Source organism: Hydra vulgaris, chromosome 02 (genome assembly GCF_038396675.1).
Source record: "Hydra vulgaris chromosome 02, alternate assembly HydraT2T_AEP".
NCBI lineage: Eukaryota > Metazoa > Cnidaria > Hydrozoa > Anthoathecata > Hydridae > Hydra > Hydra vulgaris.
This window is the reverse complement of record NC_088921.1, coordinates 22,197,501-22,209,799: the sequence shown is the minus strand read 5'-3', so window position 1 is coordinate 22,209,799 and position 12,299 is coordinate 22,197,501.

Below are 12,299 nucleotides of genomic sequence, written 5' to 3'. Positions count from 1 at the left end.
GTAAATTGAGAATTTTCGAATGAGTAAGAAATATTTCTAGTAACTTCAAGAATTGCATGTTCAGTGGATTTGTGAAATGATTATATATTATGGTGTACAAAATTCTTTCTAAAACTTTAAAGAGCGCAGGAAGAACTGAAATAGGACGATAATTACTTATATTGGTAAAGTCACCGTTTTTTAATATTGGTATGACTTTTGCTATCTTAAGGCTTTGTGGAAAAATTCCTTGTTTTATTGAAATTGAAAAAATTTTAAATAGTACATCTTTTAAAACATCAAATGAACTACTGATTTGTTTAACTTTAACATTTTAAAAGCATTTTCGAATTTTTCGAAAGATAATTCAAAGTAGTTTAGGTAAGAATTTAAAGGGAAATGTTAGTAAGTTAGTAATTGGATTGTTAGGTTTATTGATTAATTTGGCAAGATTAGGCCCTACAGACACAAAGTATTTATTAAATTCTTCCGCAATCTCCCTTTTATCATAAATAAAATCATTATTATGTCTAATTGTATCTGGTAAAGTGTCAGATAAAGATTTCTTGCTGCCAGTAGCTTCCCTTATAATTGACCATGTGCGCTTCAAATTTAATTTAAATTTTTCAAGTAAATTTATGTAATAATTTTTTTTTTGCTTTTTTTTTAGGTTTTCAAAAAGTTTAGCATAATTTTTATAAATAATTTTGTTTTCATTTGTTTTAGTTTTTAGGCATTCAATGTATAGTTTTTGTTTAATTTTAGAAGACTTACGCAAACCCTTTGTAATCCATGGTGATTTAATACTTTTAGCATGGAGATTGTAAGTAATTACCGGAAAATTAGCGTTATAGATATCGTAAAATGTTTTGAAAAATGAGTTATAAATTAAATTTGCATTAGCGGAAACATTAAAAAAATTCCAATGAATTAAAGATAATTGTTCTTTAAAAGACTTAAGGTTATCGTTCGTAAAAATACGTTTTTTGGAATTTAGTTTTTCATTAAATATTAATTTTTTATCTATATTTATAGAAAAGAAAATAGGAAAATGATCAGATAAGTCGTTTTTTATTACTCCTTTTTTTAAAGAATCGTTAAAAATATCAGTAGTCAAAATATTATCAATTAGAGAAACAGAGTGTGTAATTCTGGTTGGTTTGTTAATCAATGGAACCGCTCCATTTTCAAAAATATCATTATAAAAAATTCTAATGTGTTTATTTACGTGGTATTGAAGACAATCCAAGTTTAGATCTCCTAATACATATATAAATTTATTTTCGTGGTGACTTTTTTAATGACGTCATTACATAAAAATGACCTGAAATTTTTATTTTTCCTGAAGGTGGGCGATAACAACAACTTATGAAATTATTTTTAGCTTTATTGGTTAAAATTTCAATCGTTAAAACCTCTTTATTGGCATCGGAAATGCTCATGTCATGTCTGGTAAAATATCTCAAACATTTTTAAACATAAATAAGTACGCCTCCGCCGCGTTTGTTTGTTTTTCTTGCCAATGAAATTAAATTAAATCCCGGCAGTTCAAAGTTCATAAAAGAATTTACGTCATCGGAACTGCACCAAGTTTCTGTTAAGCAAATTATGTTAAAAAGATAACAAGTTTCCTCAATAAAATTTTGAAAAGTTTCAAAGTTTCTTTTTAAACTACGTATATTAATATGAATCGCATTTACTTTATTATGATCAAGAAATCTTTTAATTTCACGGGTATAAAAATAATTACATTCACTTTGCAAAGATTCAGCTCCTTTAAAATAATTAAGGTCAGGATCTAATTCATCATCTAGAAGAAAATCATTTGTTTGAAAAAATTTAAAAAAATTTGATTCTAAATTTTTGTTCTGAATTGAATCCATTTTTGCTGGTAAAAAATCCGTAAAATCAAAAAAATTCTTTTCACATGTCTCGCGTAATTAATTTGTTGTAAGAAACCTTGGCATACTTACCTTTTAATCGTAAGTCTTTGGCTTCTGCAAACAATTTTTTACGTATTTCATTCGTTCTTTCGCTGAAGTCTTCGTAGATTCGCTGATCCCAAAGTTTTGTTTTAATATATTTTTCTTTAAAGTTTAAAAATTTAACAACAATTGTTCGGTTTTTTTTGTTCTTATCAATTTTATCAGTTTTACCAACACGGTGAGCACGTTCGATAACAAAATTCCCTTGAAGATCAAGTTTTGATTTAATAAACTCGTGAACCTTTTTTTCACATTCATCCCAACTTTCATCGACGGATTCAACTAAACCATTAACTCTTAAATTATTCCTCCTACTTCTGTCCTCAATCTCAGCCAATTTGTCCTTCATTTTATCAGTTAAACTTACTTCTAAATTGTTGTCAGTTTTAAAACGATCTGCTTTAATTCCCGCTTGTTCAATGATAATCTTATCGTATTTTTCACTGACAAATTCAACTGCTTTTTTCAAGTCGTTAACTTCAGATTTTAGAATTTTATTGTCATCCTTTAACTTCTCAATATTGTTTTCTAATCTTTCAATTTTTTCGTTGAAGATTTTCATAATTGTATTCTCATGAATATCTAAAATTTCTTTTAGTTGCGATGTTGTAAAATTTTTCGCCATTTTTAGCTTTGTAAATAAGTATTTGTATATATATTATTATGCATCAAGAAACCCTGTTTAAAATTTTATAGCTTTTGAAATTTTGCCTTTAGAATTTGTTAAAATAATGACGCTAAATCTAATCTTCCGAAATATGATTAAATCTTGGCTAGAGCAAGGTTTCAAGGCTCAAAAAATCTACAGTTTATTACAAACAGAAACATCTAGGGCAACAGGGTACAGATGGTAATTCTCTCCCTAATTTACACAACATGCAATATTATCGGCATTTTTACATATTTTTACCTGTATCTTTCAAATTCTGACTACACAAGCACTGTAAAAATAGGCTTATGTAGCCACAAAAATAAAGTTAGAGCCCTAAAAATTTACAGATCTCATTTTCTCACATATACGCCGCAGAAAAATGCTAGGAGCAGTCAAAGTAAAATGTGACCCTGAAAAAACGGGACACCCTTATATATATATATATATATATATATATATATATATATATATATATATATATATATATATATATATATATATAAAATTTTAACCTTTATATTTTTACGTTATGAATTTTGTTATAATTATACTTGCACGATTTTGACAAAATCATTTTTTGAAATACAATTTTGGCCAAAATGAAATTGCGCATGTTGTCTTCCAAAGTTTATGTGTATATAATTCAATATATATTTTTTGTATACGTTAATTATTATAATTAAATTAAAACTGCAGCCTAATGTTGACGGATGGATTGCGCATTTACAATTAAAGAGTAGTTAAATAGTACTTGCAAATTTATCACGTTTGATGAGTTGTTTACGAGCGGTTCCACGGTGGAAAATGAAAAAGTGGTCAAATTTTACTCTTTTTTTGTCAAATTTTAGCACATGAATATTGATGCATACCCATTAAAGTTTACTTTAAGCATGTCTTTAGTACCAAAAATAAAATATTTATGTCATTTTTATGCTTCCGAAAGTTACTGTTTTTCTCATTGCCGCATGATAAAAAAAGTATCATTGTAAAGTGTTATTTTACCCATGAATTTTTTTGCATAACCCGAATTAATTTAATTTGAAAAGAGAGCCAACATGTTCAACATGTTGGTTGGATTTTATACTTAAAAATATATATATATATATTTAAAGATAATAGCCAAAGAACCTTTACAATTTTCATGTAACGTAAGTTGACAAAAACACGATAAAGCTTTTTTTTGCATTAGATTTAATTAAAAAAATTAAATTGTTTAACAATATATGCGAAAGAATATTAAATGCTACGTTTTAATATTTAATGTTTTGATTAACGATGCTTAGTTAAAGCACATTTTAATTTCGAATTTGCGTAACATAAGATAAAAAAAAAATGCATTTACCAAAGTTTTGGCGCTTTTTCAAGCTTTTTTTTGCTTACAAAACGCGCACCTACACTTATCATCACAAAGCGTAAATATTCGTTTGCTTTAAGTAAGTGTTTACGGTTTTCATCGCAAATTATTTTAAACTCCCAATAGGACTAAAATAATTTAAAAATATATTTTTAAAAGTTAAGATTGTTTAAAAAGAAAATTTTTTTTCATCGCAGTTCCCTAAGGAGTTTTCAAATTTCTACATACCAATAAGTTTTAATAAAGAAAATAAAAGTTATTTAAGCAGAAGGTTAACCAAAATTTTTTTTTCATTTAATTAAAAACAAGATCCGGAAAAATAAATAAAAGAAAGAGAAAAAATAAAGGAAAGCGTATAAAAGTTTCGACTGAAAAAGAAAAGCTCTGCAAAAACAGTGAAATTTTTTACCATTAAGAATTTTGAAACAATAGGAAAAATACTCAAGAATGTCAAAAAAACTTTGCTTAAAGATACTGCAAATTGTATCGAAGTCCTAGTCACGTTGCTGAATGAGTCGTTCAACAAAGAATCGACTCTTCCATTAAATAGCGTTAATAATTCAGAAACAGAAATTGAAATAATAGTCAAAAAGTTCTACTGCGAAGATGACATTAGCCGACTGTCTCCAAATGTTAAGGACTTTGTCTCAGTAATCAAATATGGAAATAAAATTACGATTCAAATTTATTATCTTATTTTATCCCTGAAAGAAGCGTACCAATTTTTTAAACATGATAATTTGGATATCAAGATTGGATTAGGCGTGTTTTGTGAATAAACATTCGATCTATTACAAAGTTACCTCAACGTGTGCATTTGTACTTACCACGAAAACATGCGATTTGTTTGGATTCCGTAGTGAAAATTGATCTTTTACTGTTTGCTAACGTTGAAACTGGCAAAGGAGTGTCTCAAAATTTGCCTGTAAGAACTTATTAAATGATTGTTTTTACAACAAATGCGACAAAGGTAAAGATCTGAAGTTTATCCAGCAATACTTGACCACCGTTTAACCACAAAAATTTGAAACAAGTTGGTACCAATGGCAAATACCAGATAAAAAGCGTTACGTTGCAATTGAAGAAATTAAAAAAGTTGGAAGTGTTAAAGAATTGATAACTCACATTGCGAGTATGAGAGAAAAATTTACAACTCATACCGGTATCAAGGGTAACCAATCTAAATGTTTTAAACTAAGCATTACAAAATGCATGAATCCATCATCGAATGTTGCTACTACTCAGATTGGTTATGCAGATAATTTTAGGCGTTTTTGTCAGAATGAGCCTCAAGCTGCACATTATCGTTAAAATCAAATTTCTTTTTTCACTTCAGCAATCTAGTAAAAAATCTCAAAACTTTCACCATTGCATCTGACTCTCTGGATCACACAAAGACTTCCTTACTTGCAAAATTGGATAAGTTATTGGAGTTTATTTCATTTAATACACAAAAAATTCATATATTTTGTGGTAATGCTACGTCTCAGTTTAAAAATAAAGTTGTGATGAGTGCAATAATGCATTTTCAAAAGAAATTTAACAAAACAATATTTTGGCATTTTTTTTGCAGCAATCCATGGAAAAGGAATTATGGATGGCGTTGGTTTACTGTTGAGCGCCTTGCAGCCAAAAAGTAAAGTCAGGAAAAAATTAAATCCAATCAGCAAATGGTTTTGTGAATTATCTTTAAAACAAATGTTAAAGTTCGTGTAACGTGTAACGTAAGTTAAGTAGCATTTTCAGCAATAAGTTCGCCCTCTTTTGGCCAAACTCAAAACTTTTTAGCTAATTTTATTCTTTAGACCAACATCTTTCATAAAAAATAGCTAAAAATTTAATTTGCATTTGAAATAGGGAAATATTTGATAAAGTTTAATACGCTTAATGTAATCGGTTATACAATCAAGGTATTAGATATAATGAACAGTAACTAACAAACACAATAATAATTAATTACATTAATACATCTAAAAATACGTCTTTAAATGGCAAAAATATTTCCATAACGAAAAACTAAATCTTATAATAATCGAAAGGCACCACGAACAGCTTCAAACGAATAAGATTAATTATATAGATTTACGAATGATAACAATACGTGGATGGCAAAACACTTTTTGGATGAAAGTGATGAGACTCAAGGAGGATCACTAACAACTACGCAAAGAATGGAAATTACACTACGTTATCTAGAAAATCCTGGCTTCCAAACTGGAATTTCAAATGAAACAGGGACTCATCGCAGCACTGTTTCAACAACTGCCTCTTTAACACTTTAAAAATTTTTGCCTAAGGTCTCTTAGTGGATCGTTTTCCCACATACGAAAAAACAAATTTTAAGAGCAAAACTGGCATGGGCAAACGAAAGAGGCTTTCCTTGTTCAATAGGAGCTATTGTTGCACCCATGTAAGAATCAACAAAGCCTATGGGGAAGTATATATATATATATATATATAAATATATATATATATATATATATATATATATATATATAAATATATATATATATAAATATATATATATATAAATATATATATATATATAAATATATATATATATATATATATATATATATATATATATATATATATATATATATATATATATATATATATATATATATATATATATATATATATATATATATATATATATATACAGTGGTGGCCAAAAGTCCTGGAATATCATATTTTATGTTATGAAATCAAAACATTTGTGTGAAAAACAATTTATTAGTAAATTTTTTTTATTTTTTTCAATAAAATAATTGTTTATAACAATTTTAAAGATGATAGGTACATGCACATACATGATAAAAGTTCAATATTTAATGGAAGCATAGTTATTGTCAATTACCATTTGGATACGTTTTGGCATGCTGTTAACAAGTTTTGTACAATAGTCTGGTGTAATTTCATGGATCCACACTGATTTGATTGCTTCAACTAAATCATTATAGAATCTAGGCTTTTTGGCAGCAACTTTTACTTTCATAATATGCCAACAATTTTCAATAACATTAAGATCTGGTGATGACCCAGGCCAATTTTCAAGGGTTTGAATTCCTTCATCAGCAAACCACTTCTTAACAATTTTGGCTGTGTGGCGTGGTGCACCATCCTGTTGGAAATAAGTGCAGTTCAAGATCTGCATGAAAGGTGGCAACTTCTCCTTCATAACATCCAAATAGACTTTGCTGTTTATTGTGGTATTCTTGGGCATTATCCATAATGGCCCACGTCCTTTGGCAGAAATAGCACCCCAATCCATACAAGACACAGAAGCCTTGACACTGCTAACTGTTCATTTTGGCATATATTTACAGTTTTTTGGTCTTCTTACAAAGTTGTTTGTAACCTTAAATTGATTAATACATGTTTCATCAGAAAAAAGAACTTTAGACCAATTTTTTCCAGTCCAATTTTTGTAGCGCTGACAAAATGTTTTTGGATCTTTTAGGTTTTTTAATGATAAAAAAGATCTTTTTGCTGGCTTGCATGCCTTCATTTTGAAATCAACCAAAAGCCTTCTTCTAACTGTTCGGTCACTTACTTTTTTCTCAATAAAATTTCTTTTGAAATCTCGTGTGCAGATAGCCGTGGCTGATCCGGCCAATAAGTTTGTCAGTTCTTGAGGTGGTTGCTCTGAGCCTGCCTGATCTCATCTTTGAAGTAAAATTTAATTGGGGCTCTTCTTTATGCCTTTTTAAAGTTCTACTTACAGTTGATAATGAACAACCAAGCTTTTCAGATATTTCTCTTTGAACTAAACCTTGTTCATATAATGCAGCAATAATTTCTCTTTTTTTAGGTGAAAGTTCTGGCATAATATAGCTGATAAATTGCTTATGAATAATAAAAACCGATAATAAATTGCGCAATATACAAATATGTAACTATAAACGTATTGCTATGTAAAAACAAAAGCATCAAACTTTCAAAATTTATACTTCAGATCGAAAATAAATTTTTTTGGTCGTTAAATGTTTTGTTTCAAGACTTTTGGCCACCACTGTATGTATATATATATAAATATATATATATATATATATATATATATATATATATATATATATATATATATATATATATATATATATATATAAATATATATATATATATATATATATATATATATATATATATATATATATATATATATATATAAATATATATATATATATACATATCAAGAAAGATATTTACATAGGGTAAAGGAAGGTATGTTCGTGATATATGTAATTTCGTGATATTTCGCTCGGCATTTGTAGCGAACATACCTATTAGTCAAAAACAGCGAAATTGCGTCAAATGGTACCCCGGGGTACTACTGTCGATTCACAAATATTCGTTGGGTGCGTGTGATACGTCAATTGTTTACTATCAGTTTGTACATTCTTTAGCATTATTTAACGTGCGTTCAGCACATTTGTTTGGAGTACTTGTCCAACATTTTTATTTCCAGACTTGTGTTTTAAGGTAAGTAAATTATTTTTATTAAATATTAAACTAGAAAAGATGCTTGATTTAATGGTAAAACTTTTGTTTTTTTATTAACTTCCTATAACTTATGATTCCTTATCGCAGTTACACATTTTCTTAACGTTTACACCTCAAATGAATTTACATTTTTAGTCATGTTTCTTTTATTAAATATAATGACATTAAAAATTGTTTTAAGCACGATATAACTATATAGTTAAATGATAATAATATCTTTCTCTATACGAATCTGCAAATATTTTTGCAGTAAAGCCTATCACGAAATTACCTACTATCACGAAATTACTTACTATGAAGGTAATGAATCTGCTAGCAAGTGGTGGTGGGTGAATTTCAAAAAGAGGTATAATCTTACACTTAGAGTTCCTGAAAATCTTGCTGCTTATAGGGCATCGATGGCTAACAGTCATATGATCAGTGATTTTTATTCAAAACTTGATTCATTAATGATCCAATTAGGTATTAAAGATATGCCAGGCCGCCTTTGGAATTGTGATGAAACTGGACTATCTTATGTAGTAAAGCCTAATAAAGTAGTCACTGCTATTGGTAAACGTTATGTTTATAAAAGAACTTATGCTGATCGTGGAGAAACGCATACACTTTTAGGATGTGTATGTGCCAATGGATCATGGATTCCACCTTTAATCATATTCAAAGGCGTTAGATGGAACGATAATCTTAAAGCTGATTGTTTACCAAACTGTATGGTAAAATTATCTCCAAAAGGATGGATTAATAGTGACTTATTTTTGGAATGGTTTAAATTTTTTATTGATTCTATTTCAAGTGAACGACCTGTGATATTATTCATGGATTCACATGCATCACACATTAACATGGATGTTATATTACTTGCAAAAGAAAATGAAATATATTTATTTACATTTCCAGCTCATACTAGTCATTTATTACAACCACTAGATGTAGGAATATACAAGCCACTTAAGTCAAACTGGGCCACTAGCTTAAATGACTTTATGAGGGAAAATCCTGGAGAAAAACCAAATCGGACAACTTTTCATACAATATTGAATCCAGCATTTATTAAAAGCTTTTCTAAAAAAAATATAGAAAATGCATTTAAAAAAAGTGGCATTTGCCCTTTAAATAAAAATGCCATTCCTCCAGAAGCAATAGCTCCATCTCAATTGACAAACAGAGAGATTCAAAGTACAGAAATTTAACCACACAGTAATACTGCTATACAAACATTGTTAACTATTCCATCTGTAGAGCCAACCACACCTAACCCTAATAGGCCAAAAAGGGATTCAAGTGCAAAGTGTCTGACTCCTCCTGATCAACCTATTCCATTAACTTCAAAGGATTCTATTCCTGTATGTTCTAAAAAAAGTAAAAAAAATAAAAATGCTTCAAAAGATGATGATTGGGAGTGCGGTGTTTGTAAAAAAAGTTACAACAGTGATGTAAAAAAAAAAAAGGAAAAAATTGGGTGCAGTGTTCCTATTGTTTAGTACCTTATCATGAGAGTTGTCAAACATATGAGGACATTGGTGAAGTATTTATGTGTGATACATGTTGTCAACAAGAATGTGATTTAGAAAAATAAGTTATTCAGATATAAGTATGGTTAATATTATAGTTATTATATTAAGAGTTTTTTGTAGGTCTGTTATTTTATTTTCTAAGCTACCTATGTTAAAAGTATATTTTTTTTATATATAAATATAAAGTAATGAAAGTAGTATTATAATTTTGTTAACTTATAAGCCTGACTATATTTATATTTTATGAACTTAAAGTCTGATTGAATAGTTATGAATTCAAAACAAGTGTTGATATTTTTTGTTATATTATACCAGATGTTATACTTAATTAATAAAGAAAAATTTAAATATTATTGTGTATTCACGAAATTACCTAACCACTATCACGAAATTAAATATCATATCACAAAATTATCTAACTTTTCTCAATGAGTTTTGAGCTTTTATAAAAACTTATCAAAGGACTTAAAATCCCAAAACTGCATAGATTTTAGTAACTTTACTCTATGTACATCAAACAATTAAAGTAATTAAGTAAAATTACTGAAATTGACTTTGTAATTACACATCTAGTTAATTTATCACGAACATACCTTCCTTTACCCTATTTATCTCAATAGATATTTTTTCATTAACTTTTTTATATACAGTGACTCACAAAAGTGTTAAGTTTTTTAAACTATTTTAATAAAATTAGAAAATATTTGCAAATATTAATCATAAGAAAACAAATAATATATCAGTTTAAAGATAATTTCAAGCTCTGCAATTATAACAAAGAAGACCAACAATACATTAAAATTCAAAAGGAAATAATTTAGTTTCAAATTTTATTAAAAACATAACACTTATGTGGCTGACAATTAATAGCTTTAAAAACATATGATGCCTTATGTTTCTTATGTCATTTTGTTTAAATAAATCAATTAATGTTATAAAATATGCGATATTATGAATTTTTATGAACTTATATTATACTTTAGTCTTTATTCATAGGTATGTTTTATGTTTAACTTTTAATTTTAGATATGACCAAATTAACTAAAATCCAAACACGAGATTTGATAGAAGATGTTAAAAATAGTTTATCTTTATCGGCTATTGCGAAAAAATATTGTATCAGTCGAGTTAGAGTGCTACAAATCAAAAAAGAGGAAAATTTAAACATGAAAAGCACTCTAAATGGTCGGCGGCGGTGTTTGACAAATAGGGACGAAAGGATGATAATGCGTGATATAATCACCGATAAGGCTACAACAGCAGTGGACATATTGAAAATACATCCAGAGATAGCTGTGTGTTCTGAGACGATTAGGCGAGCTTTGCGGAGGCAAAGCTTAACATCAGCATTAAAAGTGAAAAAGCCATTGTTATCTCAGAGGCATAAAAAAAATCGATTAGACTTCGCCAATCAGCATATTGACTGGACTATCAGTGATTGGCGACAAGTAGTATTCTCCGACGAGTCAAAGATTAATAGACATTGGTCCGATGTTAAGCAGTGGTGCTGGAAAAGAAATAAAAGAAGTTTGGATGATAATAGTGTTAGTGGAACTGTTAAGTTTGTTGGAGGGTCCATTATGATTTGGGGGTGTATCACCGCTGAGGGCCCAGGAAATCTGACGAAAATTGAAGGCAATATGGATGCAGAACTATACTGTAACATTTTGGATGATGAGCTTTGTCAATCTTGTGCATATTATGATATTGATATTTCACGGATCGTATTCCAGCATGACAACGATCCAAAGCATACGTCCGAGAAAGTGAAGACATGGCTTATGGAAAATCAAATAAATGTTTTGCCATGGCCGGCACAATCACCGGATCTGAATCCGATCGAGAATATATGGGCATTATTAAAAAGAAGGCTTAATAAATATAAAGAACAGCCATCTGGAATGCTGGCCATTTGGAATCGTGTTTCCGATGAATGGAATAGAATTTCAAAGGAGGAATGCCTTGCTGTGATAGATTCGATGCCTAAAAGGGTTCTGGAAGTCAAAAAAGCCAGAGGAGGATACACGAAATATTGACTGTATATTTGTTCATTGTGAGCCACATAAGTGTTAAGTTTTTAATAAAATTTGAAACTAAATTATTTCCTTTTGAATTTTAATGTATTGTTGGTCTTCTTTGTTATAATTGTAGAGCTTGAAATTATCTTTAAACCGATATATTATTTGTTTTCTTATGATTAATATTTGCAAATATTTTCTAATTTTATTAATATAGTTTAAAAAACTTAACACTTTTGTGAGTCACTGTATAGGCAACTGTAAATGAAAAAGCTATATTCAACAGTGTTGATG